Source organism: Phyllobates terribilis, unplaced genomic scaffold (assembly GCF_046119375.1).
Source record: "Phyllobates terribilis strain yellow unplaced genomic scaffold, ASM4611937v1 Scaffold_7__3_contigs__length_470593459, whole genome shotgun sequence".
Lineage (NCBI taxonomy): Eukaryota > Metazoa > Chordata > Amphibia > Anura > Dendrobatidae > Phyllobates > Phyllobates terribilis.
In genome coordinates, this window is record NW_027362767.1 from 17,665,379 (window position 1) to 17,691,123 (window position 25,745).

A 25,745-nucleotide genomic window follows, 5' to 3' on the forward strand; every position below is an offset into this window, starting at 1 on the left:
TAGACTTAGAGGCAAGCCGTCACGCCAGGGTCTGTCCTCCCTGAGACCTCCTGACCCCAACCTTGAAGTCCTTACTGAAGCTTCATCTCCCTGTATCCCGGAGAAGCCCCAACGGGTAATGTGCGTGGGTAGTGCTCCGGTTCTCCTGCCCGAAGAGACTTCTGCCCATCCAGACTCCACACAGGAGAACTTCCTGCACCCAGCATCAGATGCTTCACCCACTTTAACCGGTGTGCATGTCCAAGGATGCTCCAAAGCTGTGGTTACCTCTGAGTCTGTGCACCTCTACTACCTGGCGGAGGACCCCCTGTTGCCTCCTGAATCCTCCGGGATACCACTCGATGACAAATGGAGAGAGACTTCTCTACACTCGGTACTCGATACTTTGTCCGCTTCGTCCTGTGAGCCTGACAATGGGTACCCCAAAGTGGTAGTTACCCCCGAGTCTCTACACCCCTCCGACCAGGCGGAGGACCTCCAGTTGTCTCCAGAACCCTTCGGGGTGCTACCTGGTAGCGAAAGGACAGAGACTCTCCTTTACTCTGTACCTGATACCTCGCTCGCTTCGTCCAGTGAGTCCAACCTAGTGTACTCCGAAGCAGAGGTTACTCCCGAGTCTCTACACCCCTCCGACCAGGCGCAGGACCTCCAGTTGTCTCCAGAACCCTTCGGGGTGCTACCTGGTAGCGAAAGGACAGAGACTCTCCTTTACTCTGTACCTGATACCTCGCTCGCTTCGTCCAGTGAGTCCAACCTAGTGTACTCCGAAGCAGAGGTTAATCCCGAGTCTCTACACCCCTCCGACCAGGCGGAGGACCTCCAGTTGTCTCCAGAACCCTTCGGGGTGCCACCTGGTGGTGAATGGACAGAGACTTTCCTATATCCTGGATCTGATACCTCGCCTGCTTCCTCCAGTGAGTCCGACCTAGTGTACTCTGAAGCAGATGTTTTCTCTGAGCCTCTGCACTCTTCTGACCCGGCGGAGGACCTCCAGTTGTTTCCTGAATTCTCCGGGGTACCACCAGATAGCAAAGAGACAGTGACTTTTCCTCATTATGTACCTGATAACCCGTCTATTTCTTCCTGTGAGCTTGACAAGATGTACCTCGAAGCAGAGATTACCCCCAAGTCTCTGTCCCCCTCCAACCCGGTGAAGGACTTCCAGTCGTCTCCTGTACCCTCTGGGGTGCCACCTGAAAATATGTGGAGAGAGACTTCCTTGTGTGCTGTTCCTGGTACTCCACCCATTTCGTCTGTTGCTAGGGATGGCTGGATAGGAGGTAGCATCCTAGCTAACCAGATGAGATCAATTTTTCCTGTGGACAGTGGAAGTGATCTCCTTGAAGTGAACGACTGGTCCTCGAATTCCCTGCGGAAGATTCTGGCAGGCCTGAAGAAGAGGGGGCGTAAGGGGGGGGGTACTGTAACATACCTGGCGGCGTCCTTGCATGGTGGTCCATCTCCCACTGTGCAAGAGCGCGCACTTGATCTCCAGTCCAGAATGTCTCTCTGGCTTCCCTCCTTGCTGTCTGTTTGTCTGTTATGGCTGCATAGGGCGACGCCCGCTGAACTTCCTGTTTCTTGTACCTGCTGCGGACACGCCCCTGTTGCACCTTCAGCCTATTGCTGTCCATCTTTGGGTATTTATACCACCTTCTTCCTCAAGATGGCGCCTGAGCATTGTGTCCTGTCAGTCGGCTTTTTTGTCTCTGACATGCCAGGTCCTATCCTGTTTTCCTGCCTGTTTTCCAGTTCTGTGTCTGAACTGTGGTCTGTTCTTGTGAACACGCTTCTTGCCTGTTCTTTCGCCTTCTAGGGGCCGTATTCCTAGATCTGCCTGTCTGTGCCTTGCGGTATCTGTTCCCGTCTGAACAGAGTCCTGTTTGTGTCCCTGCCTTGCGGTATCTGTTCCTGTCTGAACTGAGTCCTGTCTATTTCTCCTGTCTTGCAGTATCTGTTCCCGTGTCTGAACTGAGTCCTGTCTATGTCTCCTGCCTTGTGGTATCAGTTCCCGTGTCTGAACTGAGTCCTGTCCGTGTACTCTTGCCTGCTGCCTTTCCTGGAGGCTGTATTTCCAGGCCTGTCTGTACACGCTCCTAGCCTGTTCCTCCCGCCTTCTAGGGGCCGATTACCTAGATCCGTTCCTGTATCTTGTCTGTCCTGTCTGAACACGCTCCTTGCCTGTTCGTCCCGCCTCTCTGGGGGCCGTATTCCCAGACCCGCTCCTGTATCCCGCTGCAGTGTCGGTCTCTTCCGTACACTCAGTTCCAGTCTGAACTCTCTCCTATCCTTTACCTGTTTTGCCTCTATGTCCATTCCTTTCCTTTTTCTGCAGAGTCTGAACTCGTACCTAACTCCTGCTTGTTGTCTCTGTACTCCCGTTTGTGAGTTTGTGGTCCCCTCGCTACTTCACTGCAAGTACCCTGTGGGTATCTGGCTCTGCCTTTCCCTTCCTGTCTGTTCCGTGTGAACAGAGCCCTGTCCGTCCTGCTCTGACTCCTTGCTCACTGCTCCGGCAGCCTTGCTCCGCTCTTGCCCTTTTGCTCACTGCTCCGGCAGTCCTGTCCTGCCCTGCTTCTGCCCGCTGCTCCGGCAGTCCTGTCCTGCCCTGCTTCTGCCCGCTGCTCCGGCAGTCCTGTCCTGCCCTGCTTCTGCCCGCTGCTCCGGCAGTCCTGTCCTGCCCTGCTTCTGCCCGCTGCTCCGGCAGTCCTGTCCTGCCCTGTTTGTGCTCGCTGCTCCTGCAGCCCCGTCCTGCTCTGTTCTTGCCCACCGCTTTGGGCGTTCCCTCTCTGCTGTGGTTGTCTACCGCATCTGCGGTTCTGTGACCCAGTCTGTACTGGGTCTTAACCTTTCTGTGCTCCAGCCCGTCCTTTCGGCCAGTACCTCCCTGCCTGCATACTCGCCTGTATCCACCCCTCTGCATACCTGCCGTGTTTGCTTACATCCACCAGTCTGTGCCAGCCTAACCTGCCTGTTCCAGTAATTCCAGTGTGGGTCAACCCCCGTGTCCGGAGTTTGACCTGGAGTAGCACCTGGTCCCTCTGCCCGGTTTCTCCCTGGTGCACTGGCGTCGTATGCCGTCGTGCCACCTTGGTCGGATCGGCCAGATACTTAGTCACGCCCCTCCAGGCACTCTCCGGTCCATGGTCCAGTGGAACCACAACACCCGCACACGCCAGTCAGTCCGGGCGTGTGCATAACACCCGCCATCATAGACACTCCTTTTAATGATGCTCCAAAGGTTCTGAATGGGGTACAGGTCAGGGGAGCATGGGGGTCACACCATAAGTTTGTCCCCTTTTATGCCCATATCAGCCAGAGATGCAGATGTTTTATGTGCAGCATGAGATGGTGCATTATCATGCAGAAAAATGATCTTGCTGTGAAATACACAGTTCTTCTTCTTGAACCATGGCAGGAAGTGCTGTTTGAGAAAATCCACATACATTATGGAGTTCATCTTTAGCGCCTTCAGGGATCCTAAAGGGGCCGACAATCTCTCTCCCCATGATTCCAGCCCAAAACATTACTCCACCTCCTCCTTGTTGGCACTGTAGCCGTGTTTGCGTGGGGTGTCCATCAACCAGCCATCCTCCACTCCATCCATCTGGACCATCGAGCGCTGCACGGCACTCATCCGTGAACAAAACAGTTTTGAAATCAGTCTTCATGTAATGTTTGGCCCACTGGAGCCGTTTCTGCTTGTGTGAAGTGGATAGAGGAGGTCGACAGGATGGCGTATGCACAGCTGCAAACCTCTGAAGGACCCTGCATCTTGTTGTTCGGGGGACGTTGGAGGCACAAGCAGCTTCAAAAACTTGTCTGCTGCTATGACAAGGCTTTTTTGCCGCTGCTCTTTCAACCTGACGTAATTGCCTGTAGGAAAGAGTCCTCAATTTGCCCTTATTAGCACGCACACGTGTGTACTGTGAATCAGCTACATACTTCTTGATTGCCAAGACACTTCATCCTGATCATCGCACAATGTTGATTGTAGTCATGCCTTGACCTAAACACTCCACAATTTGTTGCTTCTCAGCAGCCGACACATCCTTTTTCTTTCCCATTTTGGCAGAAAATGTAGGCTGCTTAATAATGTGAGACAGCCTTCTTAAGTAGTCTTGCCTTTCATTTTACACACCTGCCAAACTAATTAGCACAGGTGTCTGCAATTGCTTACAGTGATATAAAGAGCCCTGACACACATCACCATCAATGAGTTTAACTGACAAACAAATTCTTCCCTTATCACTCCTAAACACTTTTTGCATAATAATTTGGAACGCAGTGTACATGTGCTTTTCCACAAAACACCAGTGGTTCACGTAGTGAATCTTACAGTTCTAACTTGCCAACCGTGGTCTGTATGGAGTTGTTCAATAAAGGGTCCAAAATTAAGATAACATAGATGGGAGAGGTCTCTATGAATAGGAATTCCTAAGTATTTGATACCCTGTGAGGGCCAGGCAAAGGGAAAGTTGGACTGGATGGAATCCTATATGGATTTGGGGAGGGAGACATCGAGGGCCTCAGACTTCGCTGCATTGATTTTAAAATTTGACCATGTAACAAAGTGATCTATTTCAGCCATAACAGCATGGATGGATATATGTGATTGAGTGATATATACTAGGACATCATCAGCAAATAGAGAGCACTTGTACTCGGTGCCTCCCACCTCAATCCAACTAATATTGGGGTTATGGCGAATTGATGAGAGCAGGTGCTCCGTCACTAGGATGTATAAGAGAGGGGACAGAGGACATCCCTGCCTTGTCCCATTGGTGATTGTGAAAGGTGATGAAAATATTCTGATGCACCCCCTGGGCCTTGGGACACCCGGAGCCGGACCCTTTTTGGTGGATGCTGGTGGTTGTAGTCTTCGTGGCGGCGACCCGGTTCCGTGGCTCAGGGTGGTCAAACCAGTGGCGGAACTATTTATGTGGTTTTGATGTTTAAATGTCCGACTACGCCACCCGTGGATTGCGGTCAGAGTGAACCGCCGCTGCAGGGCAGACCGCTGAGGCTGGTGTTTTGGGTGCAGCAGAGCGTAGCATAACTCCCCACGGGAGGAGTATAGCCTCAGGGCAGTGTATGCGGAGGATGGGGGTGATGGTGCAGGGCAGCAGCAGTAACTACACGGAGTCAGTGATGCAGTCCAGGGCCTTTACTCACAGTTCTTATTATCCAGACCACGTCTGCAGGTAACGGCTGCCCATGTCGTACTGTGCTCACCAGGTGAGGGGCTCAGACAACTCCCAGATAACTTTGGAGCGCTTCACAGGAACCCCTTTGTGTGTCCTTTGTCTGGCCTTTCTTACCAACCCTTCTGTTCGGCTGCCTCGGGCCTCCTCTTGGTAAACTTGGCGCCAGTTTCCCTGACCCTATGTGGTGCCTTCCTAGCGGGTGTAGCGAGGGGCTGCGCCACATAAAATGTCACAGCCTCCGGTTTCTAGCTGAGGGTCATTTCCTGCCTCCACTAGTTTCGGGGACCGGTCTCCCCCTTTGGCCTGACCCCTCCACGCAGGTGGATTCGGGCGTGCGGTGGCGACTCGCCCGTCCGCACCCCTGGGATCCCTTCATTCCTGGTTCCTGGAGCCTTCTCCGCTCCTCTTCCTTCCTTCTCCCTCTTCCAGGCCTGGGCCTCTGTTACTAGGCCCGCCTCCGGAGCAGAGCTCATGCAGAGCCCCTGCTCCCTGCCACTTCTGCTCAGACTTCTCTGCACTGAACTAAGATGGTGCCCACCTTTTATACTCCCTTCTCAATGCACCCAGGAACTGCTTCCTCCCTGCTCCTGCACTACAGGGTTCCCCTTCCTCAGTGTTCCCTCCCCCCACTCCAGCCAGGGACTGTCGTGCCCATCTCAGAGGCATATTGGTCGCCCTGCCCCACGGCAATGTGGTGTAATGCATGCAGGTGTCGGGTCCTGATCCACACTCCATCCTTACCTGAGAGTGAGATATCACACCTCTGGGTGAGGTGCAATACCTCTGTAGCAACCGAGCCCTCAGGGTGCTACAGTTCCATTTATCTTCAGCCTAGGTGACGTATTGTGATACAGGGCCGTGATTTTGGCTATAAAAGGGTCCCCTAGACCCCTACCCCAAGCTTTTTAAGAGAATCATATATGGCGTGCCAGGAGACTCTATGGAATGCTTTCTCAGCATCCAACGAGAGTATCTAATTACAAATTTTTAACTGCATCTAGCCCAGGAAATACTTTGTGCCTAGTAGCAGTGTCTGCTAGTCAGCGGATTATCCCGGCTGTTAAGCAAGCTACACCACCTGTAGTTTAGACACTTAATTTTTTCAAAGGAAATGCTTCGGGACCATGGGATACTCATAGAATCATAGAATCATAGAATCATAGAATGGTAGAGTTGGAAGGGACCTCCTGGGTCATCTGGTCCAACCCCCTGCTCAAAGCAGGATTCACTAGATCATCTCAGACAGATGTCTGTCCAGCCTCTGTTTGAAGACGTCCATTGAAGGGGAACTCACCACCTCTCGTGGCAGCCTGTTCCACTCATTAATCACCCTAACTGTCAAAAAGTTTTTTCTAATATCTAATCTGTGTCTCCTCCCATTTAGTTTCATCCCATTGCTTCTAGTCTTTCCTTGTGCAAATGAGAATAAAGATGATCCTTCTACAATGTGACAGCCCTTGACATATTTGTAGACAGCTATTAAGTCTCCTCTCAGTCTTCTTTTTTGCAAGCTAAACATTCCCAAATCCTGCAACCGTTCCTCATAGGACATGGTTTGCAGACCAGTCACCATTCTGGTCGCTCTTCTCTGAACTTGCTCCAGTTTGTCGATGTCTTTTTTAAAATGTGGTGCCCAAAACTGTACACAGTATTCCAGATGAGGTCTGACCAAAGAGGAGTAAAGACCGATAATGACTTCACGTGATCTAGACTGTATGCTTCTGTTAATACATCCCAGAATTGTATTTGCCTTTTTTGCTGCTGCATCACACTGTTGACTCATGTTCAGTCTATAATCTATTAGTATACCTAAGTCTTTTTCACATGTACTGTTGCTTAGCTCTATTCCTCCCATTCTGTATATGCTTTTTTCATTTTTATTGCCCAGATGTAGTACTTTGCATTTTTCCCGGTTAAAAACCATTCTGTTGGTTGCTGCCCACTGCTCCAGTTTATTTAGGTCTTTTTGAATCCTCTCTCTCTCTTCTCTAGTATTAGCTATCCCTCCTAGCTTTGTGTCATCAGCAAATTTAATCAGTTTACCCTCAATTCCTTCATCTAAATCATTGATAAAGATGTTGAACAATACAGGTCCCAGGACGGAGCCCTGTGGTACCCCACTTGAGACATTCATCCAGCTGGATGTGAAGCCATTTACAACCACCCTTTGAGTCCGATCACTAAGCCAGTTATGAATCCACCTAACAGTTGCCTGGTCCATTGCATACTTGGTCATTTTTTCAATAAGGATGATGTGAGATACTTTGTCAAATGCTTTGCTGAAGTCAAGATATACTATATCTACAGCATTTCCCTGATCCACCCAGTCAGTGATTCTGTCATAGAAGGAAATTAAGTTAGTCTGACATGACTTGTTAGTTACAAACCCATGCTGACTCTGGTTAATCACTTCATTCTTATCCATGTACTTACATACATGTTGTTTAATAATTTGTTCAAAGATCTTTCCTGGTATAGAAGTCAGACTCACCGGCCTATAGTTCCCTGGGTCCACCTTCTTCCCCTTTTTGAAGATAGGAACAACATTTGCTCTTCTCCAGTCTTCTGGGACTTCTCCTGTTCTCCAAGAATTTTCAAAGATTATGGAGAGTGGTTCTAAAATTTCTTCTACAATCTCCTTCAGTACTCTAGGGTGTAATTCATCTGGACCTGGAGACTTGAACTCATTTATGTTAGCTAAATATTCCCTCACAATCTTTCTGTTTACTGATAACTTGGATTCCTCTATTCCTTTAAAAGGACAGTGAAGATCAGTTGATGTTACATTTTCTTTCTGAGAGAAAACAGATGCAAAATAGGAATTAAAAAGTTCGGCCTTCTCAACATCCTCTCTTACCATTTCTCCATTTTCATCCTGTAAAAATCCTATAGCATCTTTGACTTTTCTTTTACTTTTGACATACCCCCAAAATCCTTTTTTATTGCTTTTGACATCTCTTGCAAGCCTTAATTCATTGTCAGCTTTAGCTAACCTGATACGTGCCCTGCAGGATCTGCAGACTGCATTATAATCTTCTTTAGATATGCCTCCCTCTTTCCATTTAATAAACATTTCTTTCTTTCTTTTTAGCATGTGTTTAAGTTCTGTGTTCATCCATCCTGGTTTCCTTAAATGCTTCCCATTCTTCCTACTTTTCGGGATTGTTAACGATTGTGCTTTGAGAATCTCATTTTTAAAAATTTCCCATCCTTCCTGTACATTTTTGTCCTTAAGGACATCCAGCCATTGGATCCCTCCTATTCTCTTTCTGAGTCTCTTAAAATCTGCCTTTCTAAAATCTAACCTTGAAGTTTGAGTCTTCACATGTCTTCCTCCTCTAGTTATCCAAAATTCTATAATAGCATGATCGCTGCCTCCTAGGGTCCCAGCCACCTTTACCTCCTCAACCATTTCCTCCCTGTTTATAAGGATTAGATCCAAAGTAGCAGATCCCCTTGTTTTCTCCCCTACCTTTTGGAAGATAAAGTTGTCAGCAAGAGAGGATAAGAATTTGCTTGACCTGTTAGTTTTACTTGAGAGAGATTCCCAACAAATGTCTGGATAGTTGAAATCTCCCATGACCACTACGTCATATTTTTTGGAGAACTTGGTCATTTGATACATAAAGAGTTCATCCATATCTTCAGCTTGCCCAGGTGGCCTGTAGTAAATGCCTACAATGGTGTCCTTTCCGTTGTTCTCTCCTTGTATTCTTACCCAAACAGTTTCCACAGAACTCCCAGTCTCTGAAGCTTCAATCTCTGTGCAGATATACGCTTTTCTAACATACAATGCAACACCTCCTCCTCGTTTATCAAGTCTGTTTCTTGCAAATAAGTTGTATCCTTTTAGCCTTTTATTCCAATCATGTGTATCGTCCCACCAAGTTTCAGTGATTCCAATGACATCATATTCCTTTTCCTGCATTAGTAGTTCCAATTCTCCTTGTTTGTTGCCCATGCTTTGTGCATTTGTATAAAAACATTTTAGTTTGTGATTGGTTTCTCTTCCTCCCATATTTTTATTATTTAGATTTTTTTGTCTTTGTTCTTCTTTTCCACTTCCAGTAGCAGAGATCTCAATAGTATTTGTCAGCTGTATGGCTTTTTCTGGCCTTTTGCTTCCCTTCCCACATTGTTCTAGTTTAAAGCTCTTCTGATGAGTGTAGCAAGGCGACTTCCAAATACATGTTTTCCAGTCTTCGTAAGGTGCACCCCATCTCTAGCAAGTAGTCCATCGTATAGGTAATTCATTCCGTGATCCAGAAATCCAAATCCTTGTTGACGGCACCATCGACGTAGCCAGTTGTTCACCTGTAGAATCTTATTCCACCTCATTGTTCCATGGCCATCCACTGGGAGGATGGATGAGAAGACCACCTGCGCTCCCAATTCTTTCATTTTCTTGCCTAAGTCTTCAAAGTCACTGCAGATGGTTGCCAGGTCCTTTCTTGCGGTGTCATTTGTCCCCACATGTATTAGCAGGAATGGGTAGTGATCTGTAGGTCTGAAGAGTCTTGATATCCTGTCAGACACATCTTTAATTTTTGCTCCTGGAAGACAGCACATTTCTCTTGAGGTTATGTCTGGTCTGCAGATAGCGGCCTCTGTTCCTCTTAACAGGGAATCCCCCATGACCACCACTCTCCGTTTTTTCTTCACATCATTCTTCTTTCTCCATCCAGGAGGATTCTGAGGGCTTACAAGGTCATTCATTGCTGGCAAAGTCTTATCTTGCTGTATTTCTTCATGGTTCTCCTGTGTGAGAGCCTGGTACTGGTTCCTGAGCAGTATGGGTGCTGACTGCCTCTCGATCCTCCTGCTTCTGTGGGTCACATGCTTCCATTCCTCTGTTTCGTCAGGTGCAGTTCGAATTTCTTCTCTTTCTGAATCATGAAGAGATAATTCTGCTCTGTCTAAGAACTCTTCACCTTCCTTAATGATTTTCAAGGTAGTTAACCTCTCTTCTAGATTTCGCAACTTTTCCTCCAACAGGGACACAAGCTGAAGAGCATCAGGAGGCACCCCAAGGCATAGGGGTTGGGACTGGCAGTAGGATGCCTTGCGGTGGACAGCCGAGCTCGATCCTTATAAAAGCTTTTTAACTGCAGCAGCTTTAGTGGACGCTACTGGAGCTGGAATTACGCGGCTGCTGGCATGAGACTTGCCCTCCAATAGATCCTTGTAAATGGATTTAAAGTGTATTCATTCAAATTAGAGAGACAATTTAAATTAAAAAGCTTAGAGCTGCCTCCACCACAGGGGGGCTTGCTCGACCCACCAGCGGACAGGCACCAGTATTGGGAGAGGGGGGCTGGCCATCAGGGTTCACCGCGGCTCTGGCACAAACCCGGCGACACGGAGGTGGCACGGGCAGGAGCGGACTGGCCGTGACGGCTTCTCACTTTTTGGATTTTAGAAGGGCATGACATGCCTATATCTGTGTCTCCCCCTCCTTTTACTCCTCCACCTCTTTTATTTTCGCATGACTATATGTACTTGTCACTTTTCCATGTGTTAGTTATGTCTTCTGAGCAGTTTGTCAGCTTTTGGACACCTTTGAAGGTGTTTTCTATGTGTTTCTATGTGTTTTTGTTTGCCTGCCATTGGTTTTAACGGTGTTCGAAGGTGTTCGACGAACAGTTCGACGAACAGTTCGGCGAACACACGGGTGTTCGACGAACCGAACCGAACTCGAACACTATGGGGGTGGCTCAACACTAGTCTCAGCCACAGATCTGCCTGCTCTTTCACAGCTCTCCAAAACTCACAAGCAGTGTGAGGTTTATCACCTAAGCATATGAGTTTCAGCACAGCCTGCTGCCGCTTGGCGGAGGCAGTACTGCAGTGCTTCCAGCTTGTAACTGATGTGGTGATATCTGAGATGGAGGCTGTACATGAGGAGGAGGAGGAAGAGGATGATGTGCAGGAGCTGTACACTGTGGGGGCAACTCTGACTGACATAGAGCCCGCAATCCTCAGTGTGGGGAGGATGTGTTCCGTCCCAAGTTCCGACTGGGTCCCGGCTTCCACTATGTTTTACCAGTGTGCCGTCAGGGAGATGTACCATCCCTGGCCACAAGCACTTGTCCACGTGTCCGTTGTCAGGTGGACTCTCCCGGTAACTGCGTTGTTGAGGGCACGGCAGATGTTTTGGGCCACGTGCTTGTGTAGTGCTGGGATGGCACACCGGGCAAAATAGTGTCAGCTGGGGACCGAGTACCGAGGGACGGCCACCGCCATAAGGTTGCGGAAAGATTCCGTCTCCACCAGCCTAAAAGGCAGCATTTCCAACGCAAGCAGTCGTGAAATGTGCGAATTTAGGACTGTGGCCTGTGGGGCGTTCGCTGCGAATTACCACTTTCGTTCAAAGGTCTGGGATATGGACAATTGAACGCTGCGGTGGGACGTGGACGTTGATGCTGTTTCTTGAGAAACTGCCATAACAAGTGAAGACTGAGAGGAGGGGGCATCTTTACATGCAGTATGGACAGGGGATTGCCTTGCACACACAACAGGGGGTTCTATTGCACGCACAACAGCGGAAGAAGCAGTAGTGACACCCGCTGACACTGGTCGTGGACCCTGGGGTTCGCCCCACAAAGTCGGGTGCTTTTCTGCCATGTGCCTGATCATGCTGGTGGTGGTCAGGCTGGTAGTTTTGTCACCCCTGCTGATGCTGGCATGGCAGGTGGTACAAATGGCCTTTTTGGGGTTATCAGTAGAGTCTTTAAAAAAATTCCAGACTCTGGAAGACCTACAGGTTGTACTGGCAATGTCCATCGTGTTGGTGTTACGGGGAACGGTTGCCCGCCTTCTGTCTGCGGCCACCACACTGCTTCTTCCTGCCTGTTGGGGCACTCTGCCTCCCTCACCCTGTGTGCTGCTGGCCTCACTCTGCATGTCCTCCTGCCACGTTGGGTCAGTTACTAGATCATCCACCACCTCCTCCACTTCCACTTGCGCACCACGATGCTCCTCCTCACTTCCTGGCAATTGTGTCTCGTCATCATCCACCTCTTGTGACAAATTGCCAGCGTCAACTTCCTGTGGCCGTGGCTGTTCAAATATTTGGGCATCGCTACATGGGATCTCCTCTTCCACCACTTCAAGCGGAACAGGCGAGGGGCACAAATATGGAAATGGACCAGTGAACAGCTCTTCAGAGTGTCCAAGTGTGGGATCAATTGCTGTCTGACGACACTCAGCATGGTGGGAGGAAGGAGCATCAGGGTGAGGAGGAGTATGCGGTCGAGATTCACGGCTACTAAGAGTTGACCGTGTGGAAGACAGACCGGAGGTGGTGGTGCCCAGGTAACTGGAAGTATTATCTGCTATCCAATTAATAACCTTTTCACACTGATCAGTTCGCAATACTGGTGTTGTTCTATGCTTCCCTAGTTATTCGGTCAAGAAGTGGGAGCGAGAAGATGTGGCTGTTGGTTGTGGCACATTTTCACCTTGGCCACGGCCCCGTCCTCTGCACGCACCATCACCAGAACGTCCAGTTCCACGTCCCTTGCCACGCGCCTTGCCCATTGCAAAGGAAGTAAAATAGCTTAAACTCGCACTATCAAAGGAAAAAGGGTAATAAAAAGTAGATTAGAACCGTGAAAGAGGAAAACCACAGTTCTATTTCTCTGGCCTACATCCGACTCTTTTAAACAATCTGAACAATCAGGGAGAATCTATTACTGTTTTTCCTTACGGAAAAAATACCAAAACCTGAATAATAGAGATTTTTTACCGTGGGATGGCAAAACCACAGTTATAATTTACTGGTGTATACCAGACTTTTTAAAATATATAGATTTGCGGCTGAACAGTGAGCGACACACTCAAACTGTTTTTTTTTTTAGCTACCAAAGGCCCAACACTGGATACTACACAGATTTTACCCATTGAACTGCAAAATCACACTTCTGTTTCTGTGGCCTATACCAGACTCTTTTCAACAGATATATTTGTGTCTGAAAAATCAGAGACACACTTTTTTTTTTTTGGAGGGGGGGGGGGGACACCAATAGGTTAATAAGACGGGTATTTGTACAGTGTGTAGGAGGAAAAAAAAAAAGAGGATTTAGAAGAAAAAAAAAGGATTTTTCCTGGCCCCCGACACCTGGTGCTAAGTCCAGCAATTTCAGCAACAGGAGCACACAGGACAGTAATGCAGAGTTTGCTGGTATAACCACTGCGTCTCCTATACAGCCTGTCTGTCTGATATCTGGGATGGATATTAGTCCTGAGAAGGACTGTTTGTTTGATCTGGCAGCCTTTACAGACCCTACACTAACTATTTCGCAGTATATATCTCTCCCTAGCTCAGCAGCGCTGTCCCTACACTGTCTGATCAGGAGCTTCTGTGTCCAAGATGGCGGCGCCCGGTTTTAAATACTCGAGGTGACGCTGTGCGGCCAGCCAATCACTGAAATGCCCACAACCAACATGGCTGCAGCATTACAGCGACTGGCTGGCAATCCCTGCATGTTCATTGGCTCTGTAAAGAGCGCCAAACATGCAGGGCGGAGACCCGAGCTCCCGCCCGAGTAACCCGGAAATGCTCGGTGCTCGCCGAACATCCCGAGTAGCGTGATGCTCGGGCGAGTACCGAGCAGTGTCGAGCATGCTCGCTCAACACTACACAGTACCACTCCTCCTGTGCTGTAAATATACACTGCACAGTACCACTCCTCCTGTCCTGTATATACACTGCAGAGTACCACTTCTCCTGTCCTGTATATATACACTGCACGGTACCACTCCTCCTGTCCTGTATGACTGTAGGGACCCCCAACCAAACCCAGACGCTCGGCCCCCCTACCGCCACCCCCTCGTTCGACTCCGGGACCAGCAATGAAAGGAAGGAAGGTGGGATGTCCTGATGTTTATGTATCCATAGGACGGCTTGTAGCAGCCGTCCCTTCCGCCTCATTGGACGCTTCCGGGGGCTTCAGGACCACTGGTCAGTAAGGGGCAGCGAAGGGAGGGTCACCAATAACCACGGCCCGGGGAGGGGCCACCACAGTCAGTGACTCCTTCCTTATTTAGTATGGAGTCTCCCAATATACACTGCACAGTACCTCTTCTCCTGTTCTGCATATATACACTGCTCAGTACCACTCCTCCTGTCCTGTATATATACACTGCACGGTACCACTTCTCCTGTCCTGTATATATACACTGCACAGTACCACACCCCCTGTCCTGTATATATACACTGCTCAGTACCACTCCTCCTGTCCTGTATATATACACTGCACGGTACCTCTCCTCCTGACCTGTATATATACACTGCATGGTACCACTCCTCCTGTCCTGTATATATACACTGCACGGTACCACCTCCTCCTGTCCTGTATATATACACTGCACGGTACCACTTCTCCTGTCCTGTATATACACTGCACAGTACCACTTCTCCTGTATATATACACTGCACAGCACCACTTCTACTGTCCTGTATATATACACTGCACAGTACCACTTCTCCTGTTCTGTATATATACACTGCACGGCACCACTTCTCCTGTTATGTATATATACACTGCACAGCACGACTTCTACTGTCCAGTATATATACACTGCACAGTACCACTCCTCCTGTCCTGTATATACACTGCACAGTACCACTTCTCCTGTCCTGTATATATGTAGCACCCCGAGGGCTCGGTCGCTACAGACGTATTGCATCTCATCCAGATGTGCGATATCTCACTTCCAGGTAAGGATGGAGTGTGGATCAGGACCCCGACACCTGCATGCATTACACCACATTTCCGGGGGGCAGGGCGACCGATATGCTCCAAGCAGAGCGCGACAGTCCCTGTCCCTGGCTGGAGTGGGGGGAGGGAACACCGAGGAAGGGGGAACCCTGTAGTGCATAGGAGGGAGAGGGCAGTTCCTGGGTGCACCTAGAGGGAGGTATAAAAGGTGGGCTCCATCTTAATTCAGTGTGAAGTGAAGTCAGTGAGAGAAGACGAGAGAGCAGGAGGTGGGAGCAGAGGCTCTGCATGGGCTCTGCTCCGCAGGCAGGCCTAAGAAAGAGGCCGGAGCCTGGAGGAAGGAGAAGGAAGGAAGAGGAGCGGAGGAGGCTCAAGGAACGAAGGGACCCCAGGGGTGTGGACCGGCGAGTCACCACCGCACGCCCGAATCTACCTTCGTAGGGGGGTCAGGCCAAAGGGGCGAGACCTGTCCCCGAAACTAGTGTAGGCGGGGAACTACCCTCAGCTAGAAACCGGAGGCTGTGACATTTCACGTGGCGCAGCCCCTCGCTACACCCGCTAGGAAGGCACCACATAGGGTCAGGGAAACTGGCGCCGAGGTTTACCCAGAGAAGGCCCGAGGCAGCCGGACAGAAGCGAGGTCACTGGTGGGGTATGACAGGCTAGAGAAAGGACACACAAAGGGGGTCCTGTGAAACGCTCCGGAGCTACCTGGGAGTAGGCCGAGCCCCTCACCTGGTGAGCACAGTGCGACGTGGGACGTTATGACCACCTGGAGTAACGTGGATAAAGAACTGTGAGTAAATACCCTGGACTGCATTACAGGACTCTGTGTCGTTACTGCTGCTCCCGCGCACCATCACCCCCAACATCCGCACTTGCTGCCCTGAGGCTATACTCCTTCCGTGGGGAGTTATACTACCCTCTGCTGCACCCACAACACCAGCCTCAGCGGTCTGCCCTGGAGCAGCGGTTCACTCTGACCGCAATCCACGGGTGGCAAAGTCAGACATTCAGCATATAGACTGCCATTTGGTTTGACCGCCCTGGGCACGGACCGGGTCGCTGCCATGGAGACTGTAACCCCCAGCATCCACAAAAGGTCCGGTTCCGGGTATCCCCACACACACATGGCCCAGGGGGCGCGTCATATACACTGCACAGTACCACTCTTCCTGTCCTGTATATATACACTGCACAGCACTACTCCTCCTGTCCTGTATATATACACTGCACAGTACCACTCCTCCTGTCCTGTATATACACTGCACAGTACCACTCCTCCTGTCCTGTATATATACACTGCACAGTACCACTCCTCCTGTCCTGTATATATACACTGCATAGTACCACTCCTCCTGTCCTGTATATATACACTGCACAGTACCACTCCTCCTGTCCTGTATATACACTGCACAGTACCACTCCTCCTGTCCTGTATATATACACTGCACAGTACCACTCCTCCTGTCCTGTATATATACACTGCATAGTACCACTCCTCCTGTCCTGTATATATACACTGCACAGTACCACTCCTCCTGTCCTGTATATATACACTGCACAGTACCACTTCTCCTGTCCTGTATATACACTGCACAGTACCACTCCTCCTGTCCTGTATATACACTGCACAGTACCACTCCTCCTTTATATATACACTGCACAGCACCACTTCTACTGTCCTGTATATATACACTGCACAGTACCACTCCTCCTGTCCTGTATATACACTGCACAATACCACTCCTCCTGTCCTGTATATATATATACACTGCACAGTACCACTCCTCCTGTCCTGTATATATACACTGCACAGTACCACTCCTCCTCTCCTGTATATATACACTGCACAGTACCACTCCTCCTGTCCTGTATATATACACTGCACAGTACCACTCCTCCTGTCCTGTATATATACACTGCACAGTACCACTCCTCCTGTCCTGTATATATACACTGCACAGTACCACTCCTCCTGTCCTGTATGTATACACTGCACACAGGGCCGGCGTCAGCACCCGGCGCACCCGGGCAAATGCCGGGGCCCTGAGCAGGCAGAGGGACCCACTGGCGGTCACGCACCCCGCTGGGCTATGGGCGGAGGAGAGCGGTGTCAGCGCCCGCCCTTCTCCGCCGCTTGCTCAGGGCCCCGGCAGCTGGATACTTACCTCTCCCCGTGCCTCCGCAGATCAGCTGTCTTCCTGCTCTGCGCTCCCTGTGACGTCTCAGGTCAGAGGGCGCGGTGACGTCTTTACACCGCGCCCTCCTCTGAGCCGTCACAGGGAGCGCTGAGCGGGAAGACGCCGACAACGCTGGAGTTCGGACTCGAGCAGCGGGCAGCAGGTGAGGAGAAGGGATGTGAGTATTTGATTTTTTTTTTTTAATGTATGGAGGCATGGGGCAGTATAAAGAGAAGGGGGGGGTGGCATCCTCCATGGAGCATTATAAAGAGGGGGGGGCATCCTGCATGGGGCATTATAAAGAGAGGGGGGGACATCCTGCATGGGGCATTATAAAGAGGGGGGGTGACATCCTGCATGGGGCATTATAAGGTGGGGAACAGCCTGCATGGGGCATTATAAAGGGGGGGCAGCCTGCATAGTGCATTATGTGGGGGGGAACAGCCTGCATAGAGCATTATAAGGGGGGGGCAGCCTGTATGGGGCATTATGTGGGGGGTAACAGCCTGCATGGAGCATTAAAAGGGGGGGGCCTGTATGGGGCATTATGTGGGGGGTAACAGCCTGCATGGAGCATTATAAGGGGGGACAGCCTGTATGGGGCATTATGTGGGGGCTAACAGCCTGCATGCAGCATTATATGGGGGCCAGTATCCTGTATGGAGCGTTATAAGGGGACCGGTATCCTGTATGGAGCGTTATATGGGGGCCAGTATCCTGTATGGAGTTTTATAAGGGGACCAGTATCCTGTATGGAGCGTTATATGGGGGCCAGTATCCTGTATGGAGCGTTACATGGGGGCCAGTATTCTGTATGGAGCCTTATATGGGGGCCAGTATTCCGTATGGAGCCTTATATGGAGGCCAGTATTCCGTATGGAGCCTTATATGAGGGCCAGTATTCCGTATGGGGCCTTATATGGGGGCCAGTATTCCGTATGGAGCCTTATATGGGGGCCAGTATTCCGTATGGAGCCTTATATGGGGGCCAGTATTCCGTATGGAGCCTTATATGGGGGCCAGTATTCCGTATGGAGCCTTATATGGGGGCCAGTATTCCGTATGGAGCTTTATATGGGGGCCAGTATGCCGTATGGAGCTTTATATGGGGGCCAGTATTCCGTATGGAGCCTTATATGGGGGCCAGTATTCCATATGGAGCCTTATATGGGGGCCAGTATTCCATATGGAGCCTTATATGGGGGCCAGTATTCTGTGTGGAGCGATTCACCGGTTTCTGAGCTATTGTGGAATTTACAATAGATATCACTCATGTAATGTAAGAAGTGAAATCTTTGCATTGTACTATATATATATATATATATATATATATATATATATATATATACACATACACATATACATACACACAGCACAGACCAAAAGTTTGGACACACCTTCTCATTTAAAGATTTTTCTGTATTTTCATGACTTTGAAAATTGTACATTCACACTGAAGGCATCAAAACTATGAATTACCACATGTGGAATTATATACTTAACAAAAAAGTGTGAAACAACTGAAAATATGTCTTATAATCTAGGTTCTTCAAAGTAGCCACCTTTTGCTTTGATGACTGCTTTGCACACTCTTGGCATTCTCTTGATGAGCTTCAAGAGGTAGTCACCGGAAATGGTCTTTCAATAATCTTGAAGGAGTTCCCAGAGATGCTTAGCACTTGTTGGCCTTTTTGCCTTCACTCTGCGGTCCAGCTCACCCCAAACAATCTTGATTGGGTTCAGGTCTGGTGACTGTGGAGGCCAGGTCATCTGGTGTAGCACACCATCACTCTCCTTCTTGGTCAAATAGCCCTTACACAGCCTGGAGGTGTGTTTGGGGTCATTGTCCTGTTGAAAAATAAATGATGGTCCAACTAAACACAACCCAGATGGAGTAGCATGCAGCTGCAAGATGCTGTGGTAGCCATGCTGGTTCAGTATGCCTTCAATTTTTAATAAATCCCCAACAGTGTCACTAGCAAAAGCACCCCCACACCATCACACCTGCTCCTCCATGCTTCACGGTGGGAAGGAGGCATGTAGAGTCCATCCGTTCACCTTTTCTGCGTCGCACAAAGACACGGTGGTTGGAACCAAAGATCTTAAAATTGGACTCATCAGACCAAAGCACAGATTTCCACTGGTCTAATGTCCATTCCTTGTGTTCTTTAGCCCAAACAAGTCTCTTCTGCTTGTTGCCTGTCCTTAGCAGTGGTTTCCTAGCAGCTATTTTACCATGAAGGCCTGCTGCACAAAGTCTCCTCTTAACAGTTGTTGAAGAGATGTGTCTGCTGCTACAACTCTGTGTGGCATTGACCTGGTCTCTAATCTGAGCTGCTGTTAACCTGCGATTTCTGAGGCTGGTGACTCGGATAAACTTATCTTCAGAAGCAGAGGTGACTCTTGGTCTTCCTTTCCCGGGGCGGTCCTCATGTGAGACCGTTTCTGTTAGCAGAGGATTAATCCGCGTGACATCCAGAGTTTAGAACACAGAATGTAGGTTTATTCATATCCAGCATAGGCACAGCATGGAGTCTTGTGTTACTGCAGCATGAGGAGAAACAAAACATATAACAACAATACAGGAAGAGAAGGAGGGGGCATCCTGTCTGTGTGAGGTTTTTTTTTTTTTTTAAAACACAACTTTGTTAACAACCTCACAATATGCACAACATATGAAACAGCACACAGTAGTTGTTGCAATACACATACAGATTAATATGTATTATTCCAACACCCCCACTCAACAACTACTTATCCTCTTAGTCCCATTGTGGTTCTCAATTCTTGGAACCTAGCTCGTGGCAATGGCTTTGTCATAATGTCAGCTACCATCTTATCAGTTTCACAATAGACAAACTGAATTATCCCACGATCTATCAAATCACGTAGATGATGATGTCTGACGTCAATGTGCTTGTTTCTAGCACTGATCTTTTCACTGCATGCAAGTTTAATTCATCCTTGGTTGTCCTCATAAATTACAGTCGGCTGAGTTGTCGGTTTGCCAAGATCGTCCATCAATTGTCTTAGCCAAACAACCTCCTGGCTTGCATAGGCTGCGGACACATACTCCGCTTCTGTAGATGTCAAGGCAACAGACACTTGTTTCCTACTAGACCAGGAGATTGAACTTTCTCCAACTTTAAACAAGTATCCACTTGTGGATTTACGATCACGCGAATCACCAGCCCAATCCGCATCTACATAGCCGGTAAGTTCTAGATCGCCTGCTGCAGATAGTTTTAAATTTACATCTTGCGTTTCTTTCAAATATCGGAGAAGTCTCTTAACAGCATTCCAGTCTCTTTGGCACGGTTTTTCCACATATCTGCAAAGGATTCCAACTGTTGTTGTGATATCCGGTCGAGTCATAGTTGATATGTATAGAAGTGCCCCCACTGCCTGACGATATTTCTCATTGTTAGGCAACAGGTCATCTTCTCCTTCCAGCTTCAGGTAGGATGGTTCCATTGGGGTTGATATACCTTTGGCCTCTGACATTTTAAACTGATTCAGAATCAAATTAATTTTTGCACTTTGGTTTAGAAGAAAACTTCCATCTTCCTCTCTCTGGATTTGGATTCCTAGATAATATGTCACACTTCCAAGGTCTTTTGTTTCAAAGTGCTGATTCAGAATTTCAGTCATTTTTCCAATTTCTGCGTCGTCTTGATGAACAACAATCACGTCGTCCACATATAAGAGAATATGCATCCACTTTCCATCTGTATATTTTGTGTATAAGCACGGATCTGCTTGACCTCTTTTAAATCCTTCTTCCAACAAGACTTTATTCATCTTGGTGTTCCATGCTCTTGCTGATTGCTTAAGACCATAGAGAGATTTTTGTAGTTTGCAAACAAGATTCTCTTCACCTTTTTTACATAACCTTCAGGTTGAGTCATGTATAAGTCCTCCTCAATGTCACCATTTAAAAAGGCAGTTTTTATATCCAAATGCCTGACATACATCTTTTGTACAGCAGCTACAGCTAACAAAGCTCTGAACGTGGTCTGTTTAGCGACTTGAGCAAATGTAGCATCGTAATCTTCGCCATACTTTTGAGAATATCCTTTTGCGATCAACCTTGCTTTGAATCTGTGGACTTTACCTTCAGAGTCATATTTGGTTTTGAAGACCCACTTGCACTTGATTGCCTTTTTGCCCTGTGGTAGCTTGGTGAGTTTCCAAGTTTGGAGTTGATGAAGCGATTTGATTTCCTCATTAGCGGCATCGATCCACTTTGTTCTTTCATGGACAGGTAGTGCTTGCATTTCATCCCATGACTGCGGCTCTGATTCAGGTAGTGTCTTGACAATGTAGGATAGACGTTTAGCTGGTATACCTTTGTTTGATCTTGACGATCTCCTGATTTCAGATTCACCTGATTTTTCTGTTGTTCCTTCATTAGTTGAAGAATCCAGCCAGACCTCTACATCCTCTTTGTTGCTGTCTTGTAATTGTGACTTCAGCTGGACTACTGGCGTGATGTCACAAAACTTAGGTGATACAAAGTTTTCATCAATCACTACATCTCTACTTATTGTGATCTTGTTTGTTTCTGGGTGTAGAATCCTATAACCTTTCTGGGTTTCGCTGTAGCCTACCAGGATACCTTCCTTAGCATGAGATTCCCACTTAGTTCGCTTTTCTTTGGGAACATGTACAAATGCTTTACTTCCGAATATTCTTATGTGATGTAGTTTTGGCTTTCTGCTATTCCATTGCTCAAATGGAGTTTTCTCTGTAGCTTTACCTGGTAGTCTGTTCTGAAGATAGCAAGCTGTCATGATTGCTTCACCCCAATATGCTGTGGGCAGATTTGCATCAAATAACATGCTTCTTCCACTTTCACATAGTGTTCGGTTTCTTCTTTCCGCGACACCATTTTGCTCTGGGTTGTACGGTACAGTGGTCTGAAATAGGATTCCATTTTTCTTTAAAATGCTCTGTGTCTCATTACTTGTATATTCAGTCCCATTATCTGCACGTAGAATCTTTGGCATTCTTCCAAATTTATTATATACTTCAGCTAGGTATATTTCAAGTTTCTCTGGAACTTCCTTCTTGCTGTGAAGCAGGTGGACAACTGTATATCTTGAATGATCATCAATAAATGTGAGAAAATATCTCTTCTTCCCTGGAGTCAGAGTGCTCATTGGACCACAGACATCTGTGTGTATTAAATCTAGTGGCTGTGCTGTTGTTGTACTAATTCTCTTAGGAAAAGCTTTCCTAGACATTTTCCCTTTGATGCAGCTAGTACACTTCATTGTCTGGTTACATAGATCAATTGTAATATCCTCAGCTAGTTGCTTTTGGACTAACTTTCTTATTGCTTCTGGGTCTCTGTGTGCCAGACGCCTATGCCACACATGAATACAGTTTTTATGCTCTTCTTGTTGCGCTGTATACACACACTCTTTGCATTTCAGCTGATAAAGTTCATCTGTGATGTTTCCCTCTACTAGTATGTGACCTTCCTTTGAGATGATGCAGTTATCATGCTTAAATGTAACTTCATTTCCTTGTTTTGTGAGTTTCTTCACAGATAGTAGATTACTTTCAAGACTAGGCACATACAGCACATCCTTTACTGGGATCTTCCTGCTTTGTTTTGGTGAGATTTGACAATCAATATAATCATCTCCTATGCCTTCTGAAGTCATGTACTGACCATTAGCCATAATCACTTTCTCTGATTTACTTTGGTCAAGCTTAGAAAAGAAGTCTCTGTTATTAGTCATGTGACTAGTTGCTCCAGAGTCTATACACCATGCATGCTTTGATGTATTTGCACTGACAGTAAATGCAGTTTCAGTATTCACAGAATCATTTTCTCCAGATACAGCACTTTTAACCCTTGGATGACAGCTTTGCTTTTTCAGCTGATTCATTCTAGCTTTCCAAACTCTGCAGTCAGCTTTCAAATGTCCTGATTTCTTGCAAACAAAACATTCACGTGTTTCTTTTGTGTGCTTCCTGTTATCAGTTAGGTTTTGTGTCTGTAAAGCAGATTCTGTGTTGCATGTCCTACTGTTTACACCTTCTGCCTTTCGCTTATATTCATCTATGTGCTTCCCCCTGACATACTCCAGTGTAAGCTCATCATCTGGACGCGCATCTAGTGCGGTTACAAGCGTATCATAGCTCTCTGGAAGGCCACTAAGCAGTAATGCGGCCACATGAAAGTCCTTTAGATCTTCCCCAATGCCTCTCAGGCGTTCTACAACTTCCAGAACACTTCTTATGTAATCCTGCATATCATGGCCTTTCTGTAGCTTAGACTGGTACAGCTTTCTCATGAGATAGAGCTTATTGCTTAAATTTATCCTCTCATGTACCTTTTGCAACTGCTCCCACATTTCCTTTGCAGTATTACATTTACACACATGCACAATCTGGTCATCATCTATACTGAGTGATATGGTACTTTGTGCTTTCTGATCCATCTCTGTCCACTCCTGTGGCACTGGGTCAGGTTTAGGCTCCTGTGTGTATTTCCACGTACCTTCTCTTATCAGCAGCATTTTCACTTTGAATTTCCAGGATTGATAATTCTGGTTAGTGACACTTGGCACTGTAAATTTCATGGAGCTGCTGCTGGTGGCCATCTTTGCTTCTTCTCAGTTTGCTGTCTTTCTTTCTTTTCTTTCCTCTGTGCTCTGGGGATCTGTGACTCTGGGACTCTGGTACATCTGGGCCCATAACCTGTTAGCAGAGGATTAATCCGCGTGACATCCAGAGTTTAGAACACAGAATGCAGGTTTATTCATATCCAGCATAGGCACAGCATGGAGTCTGGTGTTACTGCAGCATGAGGAAATCAAATCAGATATATAACAACAACACAGGAAGAGAAGGAGGGGGCATTCTGTCTGTGGGAGTTTTTTTTTTTTAACTAAACTTTGTTAACAACCTCACAATATGCACAACATATGAAACAGCACACAGTAGTTGTTGCAATACACATACAGATTAATATGTATTATTCCAACAGTTTCTTTGTAGCGCTTGATGGTTTTTGCAACTGCACTTGGGGACACTTTCAAAGTTTTCCCAATTTTTCGCACTGACTGACCTTCATTTCTTAAAGTAATGATGGCCACTCGTTTTTCTTTACTTAGTTGCTTTTTCTTGCCATAATTCAAATTCTAACACTCTATTCAGTAGGACAACACAACTGATGGTCCCAACCCCATTTATAAGGCAAGAAATCCCACTTATTAAACCTGACAGAGCACACCTGTGAAGTGAAAACCATTTCCAGTGACTACCTCTTGAAACTCATCAAGAGAATGCCAAGAGTGTGCAAAGCATTCATCAAAGCAAAAGGTGGCTACTTTGAAGAACCTAGAATATAAGACATATTTTCAGTTGTTTCACACTTTTTTGTTAAGTATATAATTCCACATGTGGTAATTCATAGTTTTGATGCCTTCAGTGTGAATGTACAATTTTCAAAGTCATGAAAATACAGAAAAATCTTTAAATGAGAAGGTGTGTCCAAACTTTTGGTCTGTACTATATATATTTCTCCGCCGTATCTCTGCATCATGAATCGTGGTATGTGTTAAAGGGGCCCACTGAGACTCTTTCGCCCGGGGCCCAGAAAAACCTGGAGCTGGCGCTGACTACACAGTACCACTCCTCCTGTCCTGTATATATACACTGCACAGTACCTCTCCTCCTGTCCTGTATATATACACTGCACAGCACTACTCCTCCTGTCCTGTATATATACACTGCACAGTACCACTCCTCCTGTCCTGTATATATACACTGCACAGTACCACTCCTCCTGTCCTGTATATATACACTGCACAGCACTACTCCTCCTGTCCTGTATATATACACTGCACAGTACCACTCCTCCTGTCCTGTATATATACACTGCACAGTACCACTCCTCCTGTCCTGTATATATACACTGCACAGTACCACTCCTCCTGTACTGTATATATACACTGCACGGTACCACTCCTCCTGTCCTGTATATATACACTGCACAGTACCACTCCTCCTGTCCTGTATATATACACTGCACAGTACCACTCCTCTTGTCCTGTATATATACACTGCACAGTACCACTCCTCCTGTCCTGTATATATACACTGCACAGCACTACTCCTCCTGTCCTGTATATATACACTGCACAGTACCACTCCTCCTGTCCTGTATATATACACTGCACAGTACCACTCCTCCTGTCCTGTATATATACACTGCACAGTACCACTCCTCCTGTCCTGTATATTCATTATATATACACTGCACAGTACCAGCTCCTCCTGTCCTGTATATATACACTGCACAGTACTACTCCTCCTGTCCTGTATATATACACTGCACAGTACCACTCCTCCTGTCCTGTATATATACACTGCACAGGCACAACTCCTCCTGTCCTGTATATATACACTGCACAGTACTCTCCTCCTGTCCTGTATATATACACTGCACAGTCCTACTCCTCCTGTCCTGTATATATACACTGCACAGTACCACTCCTCCTGTCCTGTATATATACACTGCACAGTACCTCTCCTCCTGTCCTGTATATATACACTGCACAGCACTACTCCTCCTGTCCTGTATATATACACTGCACAGTACCACTCCTCCTGTC